The sequence below is a fragment of the Rousettus aegyptiacus genome, unplaced genomic scaffold, assembly GCF_014176215.1.
Source record: "Rousettus aegyptiacus isolate mRouAeg1 unplaced genomic scaffold, mRouAeg1.p scaffold_m13_p_5, whole genome shotgun sequence".
NCBI lineage: Eukaryota > Metazoa > Chordata > Mammalia > Chiroptera > Pteropodidae > Rousettus > Rousettus aegyptiacus.
This window is the reverse complement of record NW_023416308.1, coordinates 54,904,260-54,912,715: the sequence shown is the minus strand read 5'-3', so window position 1 is coordinate 54,912,715 and position 8,456 is coordinate 54,904,260. Positions and strand designations below refer to the sequence as shown.

The following is an 8,456-nucleotide window of genomic DNA, read 5'->3' as shown; positions in this document are numbered from 1 at the left end:
GATGCATTTTTACAGTCAGAAGGATTCTTCTTGGTTAATATAAAGCTCCACCAGTTCTCTTTCAATGGGCCCCCTTCATTACTGGATTTCTCACAACCCATGTCTAGCCCTCACCAGAGCCTGGCCCGAAATGACATCATGCCTCCATACATCACAAGCAGAGTTATTTTGTGTAGAGTATTGTCTTTTTCCTTAGAACTGAATTTGGTGTACACCATGAGCCAGACAGAGAATATCAACTGAGGAAACAAAATGGAGGTTCCTGGAAGGTTATAAATAATGGGAGTGGGTAGTATGATGCCTTCTGGGTCAGTATAGCACCCATGACAGACTTGACTACATTTATGAATCAGTCCTTGAGGCAGAGACCAAGTCTGACCTTGCCTTTGTCAAAGCTGGTTTGTTGTCTGACACGCAGAAAACAATATAGGGCAGTAGAAAGAATATGGACTTTGAAATCAAATACGTATAGATTCAAATTTCAGTTTTACCAGCTTGGACAGGTTACTTAACTTTTCTGGGCCTGTTTTTTCACCTCTAAAATGAGTTACGGTAGAGATTCTAAAACTTTCTTGTTTCTGGTGTCCCGGTGTTAGTAACTTTTTCACAGTATCTCTAGGCAAAAAAAAAAAAAAAAAAAAAAAAGAAGAATAAAAAAGAAAAAGAAAAAAGTCCAACAGTCCTGTTTATTAAGTAGGTCCAAACCAACAATTTAGAAACTATGTGAAAAAAGAATATGCATAAATTGAAAGAAAAAATTGTATTTTTGTTTCATTTTTAAATAACCACAATTACTTACCGATGGAATGCATATACCTGTTGGACATTGCACAACTTCTTGATTTTTGGAATAAGATCAATCCACATTGATTTTCATACAGTACTTTTTTTTTTATTACAGTAACTGTGGCAAACCCAGTTTTGCAAAGTTTGATGCCAGCCTAAGGAATGTAACACCGCCTAGTATTGAATCTGTGAACTAGCTGGAGCTACTAGTTTGTGGAGTGTCCAAAACACTTGAAACTTTAAACTATCCTGTGAGTTCACTTGTGCCTCTTGAGGTACATCTGCATGAAGTCTGGGAACCATGGGGTTGAGAGAATTTAAGGGCAGGAATATTGGAGGGATGAATATAATAGTGGGCAGTGCCTGGTACATCACAGGTGCTCAGTAAGTGCAGCTACAGACATATGCTTGTTGAGGAAAGGAGAGAGGAAATATGGCCAAGAACTTGAGCCAATAATTATTCCTCTTAAAAATGAATTCTTCTTAATATGCTGAAACTGAGTCTTCTCTGGATTCTTCCTGCTCCCTTGCATTGATACCTGCTATGCTGCATTCTCTCCCTTACACACACACACACGTGTGTGTGTGTGCATGCAACAAGGGGTACATTGTGAAAAGCCTGGGAATTCTACTTGGGAGATCTGGCATGCTTGTTCAAGTAATTGGGGGGAAATGACTTATTCTCTCTGATCTTTGAGTTAAGAGGCAGCACATATTAAAAAAATATATTGTATGAGGACAATTTCAACTTGTAGTTCATTGCCAACCAGTGCTCATTGGCAACCAAAACTCATCCTTAGGGTTAGAGTGGTGATAAAGGAGAAGGGTGACTGCAGTTGACTGGAGAGTCACTGCCAGGCTCAAAAGGACAACTGCTGCTCAGCTGCAACTGATTGTTACCTGATTGTCTAAGTTTCCCAGAGATGCCAGAAAATCTTAATACTACATGAACGTCCTGATTGTTAAAGTCTTAACTAATGTAAATGAATGAATGAATGAATGAATGAATAAAGAAATAAAGATATGACGTGGCCTAAGACCATGCAGTTAAAAAAAAAAATTACACCTTTAAGTTAGATTTCACTCATGGACCACCCCTTCCCATCTTGGAAACCAGCCCGGTCCCTTTACCTCTGAGTGAAAAAGGCAGGAGCAAACTTAGTGGATATGGCCCATGGAATGAGTCATTTTTTAATACCCTCTTTCTCAATATGACAAAATTACTTTCGGTCATGATCAGGAAATGAAATGAATAATATTGTTGACTGGAAAAGATATGCAGAAAGTGAAATTTTCAGTTTTGACCATTTTATATATAATCATGCCAGGAAAACAAATAAAAAATAACACAAATATTCAAATATGAAAGGGAAAATTGCATTTATATGAAAAAGAAAAAAAAAAACTTAATCCCCAATAATAACCTATCATAATAACAAGCAACATTACAGTTTTTGTTTTTGAGCCTGAACACTGTCATAATTGATCTTTGCATAGTCATGTTAAAATTTATCAATTGATCTTTAGTCATTAACTTGAAGAACACTTTTTGTTGATTTTAATTTTGAAAAGTTTCTTTCACATGGAGCAACCCAGGTACAAATAACTACGAAAAGTTTTAACTTTAAAACAAGTTTGTCAGAGTCATTAAAAAATTTATTTCACATCAGTTCAAGAAATCATAATGCTATTCATGTTTGTTTCTTTGGGATCGGGCTTAACATCTACCAGTATAAAATTAAAAATTAAAAAATACAAATTAAAATTCCATGTGGTCACGGGTAACAACAGAATTTATGGAACTCGAATTGTTTTCTCATTTTTGTAATCCCATGTTCCCATTGTTTATTTTGAATATATTGTTTCAATGCAGGAATGTGACATACTACAGAGGTTGGAGAAACAAATTATGTCAGAGTGAGCATTAACCATCACTAACTTACTTTCAAAAGGTAATGTGTCCAAGGCTAACTGTTTAGCTAAAAGTTCTCTAAATTAACTTCTATGAGAAATATAATATCTATTAAATATAAACAGTAAAAATGAACCTATTTGAAGAATACATATATAGTATTAAAATCCAGTAGTAACTTCAGCATTTGTTTAGAACATAGACTGATATGGGAATTTTGGAGGAGGACTATTTCATTAATGGTATTGTTTTGCATTGGTGGTGCATGGTGATAAGTAAAATGCAGGCTGAGGTTTAGTCAGTCTGGAAAGATGAAGCAAGTTATCCAAAAACACAGAGCTCATTTGCAGAGATCAGGACTGGAATTCAGATTTCTTGTTACCTAGCACTGGGTACCAGTATGGGTAGCATTATAACATGAGACATGTCCTCAGGACTTTAAAGGGGAACTAACTATGGGTGGTGAACACAAGATGCAATATACATATGCCTTACTGTTGAATTGTACATCTGAAACTTATTGGATTTCATTAACTAATGTCACTATAATAAAATAAATACAAAAAAAAAGAGAGAACTAAAAATAATGATTATTTTACTATTATACCAATTATTTTTTTATTATTTATTATGAGCTAGGCATCATGCTAAGTGCTCTATCTAGATAATCTCAATGAATTCTCACAATAGGTCTGTAATTATTATTCCCATTATATAGATGGGAAAACTGAGGCTTATAAAATATGTCTCATCAGAAAGGTAAAGGTAGGAGAAAACACACTGATAACAGGACCGACTGCCTAAAGCTGTGAGCTCCTCTTGTCGCTACTGCCACCTGTCCTCCCACCTCCATCTTTCACTGGGACCATGGTGAATAAAACCTAAATATCTCATCTGTAAACATGATGCATCTTGAAGTTAGAGTCGTGTTTCAGATCTTTGGAATATTCTTTTGTATGTGACAAGGGTTTGTTACAGTTTGACTCTCCACTTCTTTGCTGCTTCTCTGTGTTGGCTTCATAATCCTGAGGTGCTTTATTTTACCAGAGAGAATAGTAGAGGAGAGAAGAATTTTTGCATCCTTTGATATGGCTAATTCTTAAATTAAGCCTTTGTCTGGTTCCAGAGACATGATTCTTCTCTAGGAGACCATGTCCATAAAAATTAATTTTACCCATGGAAGAGGAGCAAAAAAGCTCCAGCTCTGATGTTTGATCAGGTTAGGAGGAGACTGGATTGTTGACTGCTCACCTTCGACCTCTAGAGTTCTGGGAGAGGAAAGCACAGGTGCTTTCACCAAGAAAATAATAAAACCTGAATTGGAAACTTCCAAGTTTTTTTATTGTCTTTTAAAAAATTTTTATTTATTTATTTTTTTATTAAGAAAAAGACAACAACTCATAGATTTGGGCTACTGCTAAAGTTGGAAGCCTAGAATGGACAGTTTTGAGGATATCATTTATGGCATTTCGATTATGAAACTCAAGGCCCAGGAATTGGGAAATGGAGGCAAAGGAAGCTAATTCGATCTGTGTGATGACTTGAGTCCCAGCACAGAACAGGGGCTCTCATTATGTATTTGGATGTTAGAGAAAAGTGTGACTTCCAATTTGGAGACACTTGAGCTAAAATGCAGCACTTTAAGCTGGCTCAGGGAAGTGTAAGGCCAGGCTGACTTAGATCTAAAGAGGCCCTCCCTCAAGGAAATCTGAGGGTTTGAAGAAGGAAAAACCAATGATCTGTGCACAGACACTTGTGGGCTGTGGGAAGGTGGCCAGAGGCTCAGAGCACCCGTCTGAGGATTTACCTAAAGTCTGCTAGACGAGGCTCATCAAAGAGACTGGCGGAATTGTTAGGGGAATTACCATCTGAGTAGTGGTCATAAACCAGCACCAGAGGAATGAGGAAGAGAGGAAGAAAGTCCTACTCAGAAATAACAAATAGAACCGAAGAACAAAGGATGGAGTTCCAGGAAGAGATAACAGTAATTTTCTCCCCTGGGACAGGTGAAATATGTGTGAAAATCAGTCTTTCATTCGGAGCCCTGGGGTCTATTATTCTGGGGAGAGCTACAGACAGGCAGACACTAAGGATGTCACCTGTGCATGAGGTTACAAATGTAGAGGGCAGAGTAAGCCAAGAAGAGCTCTCACTTGTGTATGGTCCACCTTCCGGCCTTACCTAAACCATTCTTCTCCCTACAAATCTCTGATTCTTCTCCTCATGCTAACTCCATCTGGAAGCCTCCCATCTGCTCCCATCAGTCCTCAGGTATCCTTGTGCAAGGCTGACAGTTGATTTATATAGACTGGATTAAATGCAGCTCTTCCTTTAGTGTGTTATGTGGATTATTTTTCATAGGTGTTTGCTCTGTGTCCACTAAAGTCTTTCTCAGGGAAAGTTTAATGGCTAAGAGCATTGAACCTGGGTTCTAATCCTGACTCTGCTTCTTTTAACTATAGAACTGGAGCAAGTTCACTTACCCTGAAAATGGAGAAAGCAGTAACACCCACCTCACTGAGTTGTGAAGATTAAATAATACATGTAAAACACTTACACAGACCTGATAAATAAAATGGTCAATAAAAATGATCATTCACTAGAACACACACACTGCTGGGTTGAGTGTACATTAGGACAACCGCTTTTAAAGACAATTTGGTGGTATACATTAAAGATGAACATATGTATAGATTATGACCCAACAATTCTGGTAGGTCTATAACCCCCTAGTCTTTTTTTTAACTGACAAGATCATCATCAAAAGAAATATGTTTTGAGTTCTAAAGAATTAACCAGTAAAGTTTTGAAATACAGCCCAATTATAAGTTGAGGACTGTCTGCACTGTTTTATTAATAGTGATATGGTTTGGTGATCTTTGATACTTAAATTCCTGAGCTTTACTGGCTTGAAGTTCTTGGCATGGTCAGGTTAGTCACGTGGTCATGTTTGGGAATTTTGGGCTCTGTTACGAGAAGAATAATTAAATCTTGGGCAGGAGTTGGCTGATTTCCCCAAATAGACAAGGGTAAGTCCCATGATGCTAGGCCACTAGGCAGGGTTTCTTGGTATGACAGGTATTTCATAAAAATGCTTGACCGATTTCACTGTTGAGAACTTCTTACTCATGTAAAAATTAAACTCTCATTAAATTCTCATTTGATAAAATTTAACTCAGTGTTCTCTTATTCTTTCCTCAGTAGAATTTTTATACTTGTTTGCAATGTTTTCTGAATAAGACCTTATTGAAATAATTTTTGGTGCAATTATGAGATTGTCGGTCAATTGTACTTCTTCCTCCCTTTTTTCCTTCTTTCTTTGTATCTCCTCTATAATCTATATCTATACACACACACACACACACACACACAGAAACACTTTCCAGATGACTCTTAGTTGTGGCATCCTCAGTTTGGAAACTTGTTGAATGATATTGAAATGATACAAAGTTTGAATTTAAGGCACACCATCTTGAATGGTGATGTCCTGTGGACCACAGAGCAATGCCTGTCTGCAACTGCTTGCTGTGGTGACATACCTAACAGAACTTGAGAGTAAGCATTTATAAACTTCGATAAGCAATTTCTCAGAGTAATTTTATATCTGTTGAATATATCTGTAATAATGTTTTCTGAAGAGAAGCAAGTAGTTTGTTACATGCTATTGCTTCTCCTTCTCCTCCTCCTTTTCCTTTTCCTCCTCTTCCTCTTCTTCTTCTTCTTCTTCCTCCTCCTTCTTCTTCCTCTTCCTCTTCCTTTCCTCTTCTCCTTCTCCTCCTCCTCCTTCTCCTCCTCCTCTAAATATAAAGGTCCACTAGATTCATCTAAGATACATAAACAATTGTTTCTCTCAGTTAACACAATAGCAACTTAGTTTAGACCATTGTTAGAGGAAGTCATCTAGAAGATGTGACTGCTGGTTGACTTGGGGCCTGGACCTGGGCGGTCAGAGGCTCCTCATCCCTTTTCTTGTCCTTGGAGTGTATGTTCTGTCCACACCGCCTGAGCTAGGAGCCATTTCAAGGATGCAACACTGAGAAAGTAAAGTGATATTGAGACCATCTGAACTAATACATGACAGACCCAGTTAAGACCTCTATATAAACTTTAAGATTCTGGTGGACATGTATGGAAATTTCCTCTTGGGGCTGCCCAGGACAAGCCGAAGTAAGTTCCCTCACTTATCGAACTTGCCACCCAACAATGCGGAGTGACCTGCCTCTTTCTCCCCAAAATGTTTTCTCTGTTTATTTGCTTATTAATTTATTCACTTATCAAGAGTAAAAACTTCAAATTCCAAGAGTTTCTTATGCCTTCGATAAAACTTTGGCTGTACCCAAAGTTACTTGGTGAAAAAAAAAAATCATTTTGCCAATTATTTTGGCATTCTACTGCCTCAGTAATAGACATATATCCAATTTCTTATCAGGTATGGGTTTGAAAGCTGGTTTCTGGGTAAATACAGATAATAGAATAGCTGCTAGTCCTTGCCTGGATGCTCTGGACCTGCCTGCATTTTCCCATATGTGCAGGAGCACCAGCTACCACATACCAAGCACTGTGTTTGCTAAGTTGAGCTCCCAGAGACCACATCATCTGCTCTCAAAAGCCCCAGTCCAAGAAATGTCCCTTCTCTCAAATGATCATTCTCTCAGTAGCTCTACCTAATAATGAACTTTCTGAAGAATAGCATCTGGCAAAATGGGAGAAGAAAGTGATGTTTTGACTTAGAAGACTGTTTTTTATTTAATTTTAAGTATGTTAAGTATGTTAAGTATGTCAGATGAAATAAAAAATTAAACTCAAAGTCCCACCATAATATTAGAAACTAATATTAGAATGAACTTTCAAATAATAGCTAACTCTAGTGCCAGTGCTTGTTTTTCTTAGCCCTAATGGATATACACAGGCAGACTGCTGGCCTACAATCCAGCTGAAGAAAGAATTAATTATATAGTACTGAATAAATTAATATGGAAAATTTTATTTTTAAAATTTATTTTAAATTTCAAGAAAAATTATCAGACTTGGAAATGGGTAAATAAAAGAGCATGGTCTACAGCCATGCTACCCTGAACAAGCTTGATTCTGTCTGATCTTGGAAGCTAAGCAGGGTTGGGCCTGATTGGTACTTGAATGAGAGACCACCTAGGAAGACCAGGTGCCGTAGGCATAAAAATTTAAAAAATAAGAGATTGTAAGCTGACAAGATCCTTGCAATCTGTGAGGTCAACCAAAAGGTTGCCTCGCCTAAAAGATAAAAAAAAAATAAAAAAATTAAAAGAGCATGGAATATTCTTATTGTCTAGCTAATCCTCCGGGAATTAGTTGATTCTATTTGATTATTTGACTGTCCCTGATTGACTAAGCTATTTTATGGCTCTATAAGGATAGAAAATAAGTTGTAGAAAACTGATAACAATGCAATTTTTTCCTGTCCACAGTAACACACACAATCTTGTCCATAGAAATGTAGAGGCATATTGTCTCTCAGAGATAAAATTTTGAAGTGTAAAATTTATATTTTATGTACCTGTAGGAAATTGATTAGTATTGCATTTATTAGTAAAGCAGTTCAGCATTCTTAATTGCATCTGTACATTGTTCAGAATCTCTAATGAGTAACCCCATTAATTAATTATATAAACAAATTCTTTGACACATGTTCATTTTATATTTGTTTGGAGTTCATGATTTTACTTTATAGGAAGTCACAGTTTAGCAGTTTTGGAAGTTCCACTAAGAAGCCTGAGTGAAC

The 8,456-nt window shown here is 37.0% G+C and overlaps 1 pseudogene; it reads left to right on the top strand.

Moving 5' to 3' along the window:
• The first annotated feature begins 7,752 nt into the window (after positions 1-7,752).
• Positions 7,753-7,871, top strand: LOC118603090 (annotated as a pseudogene).
• The last annotated feature ends 585 nt before the right edge of the window (positions 7,872-8,456 follow it).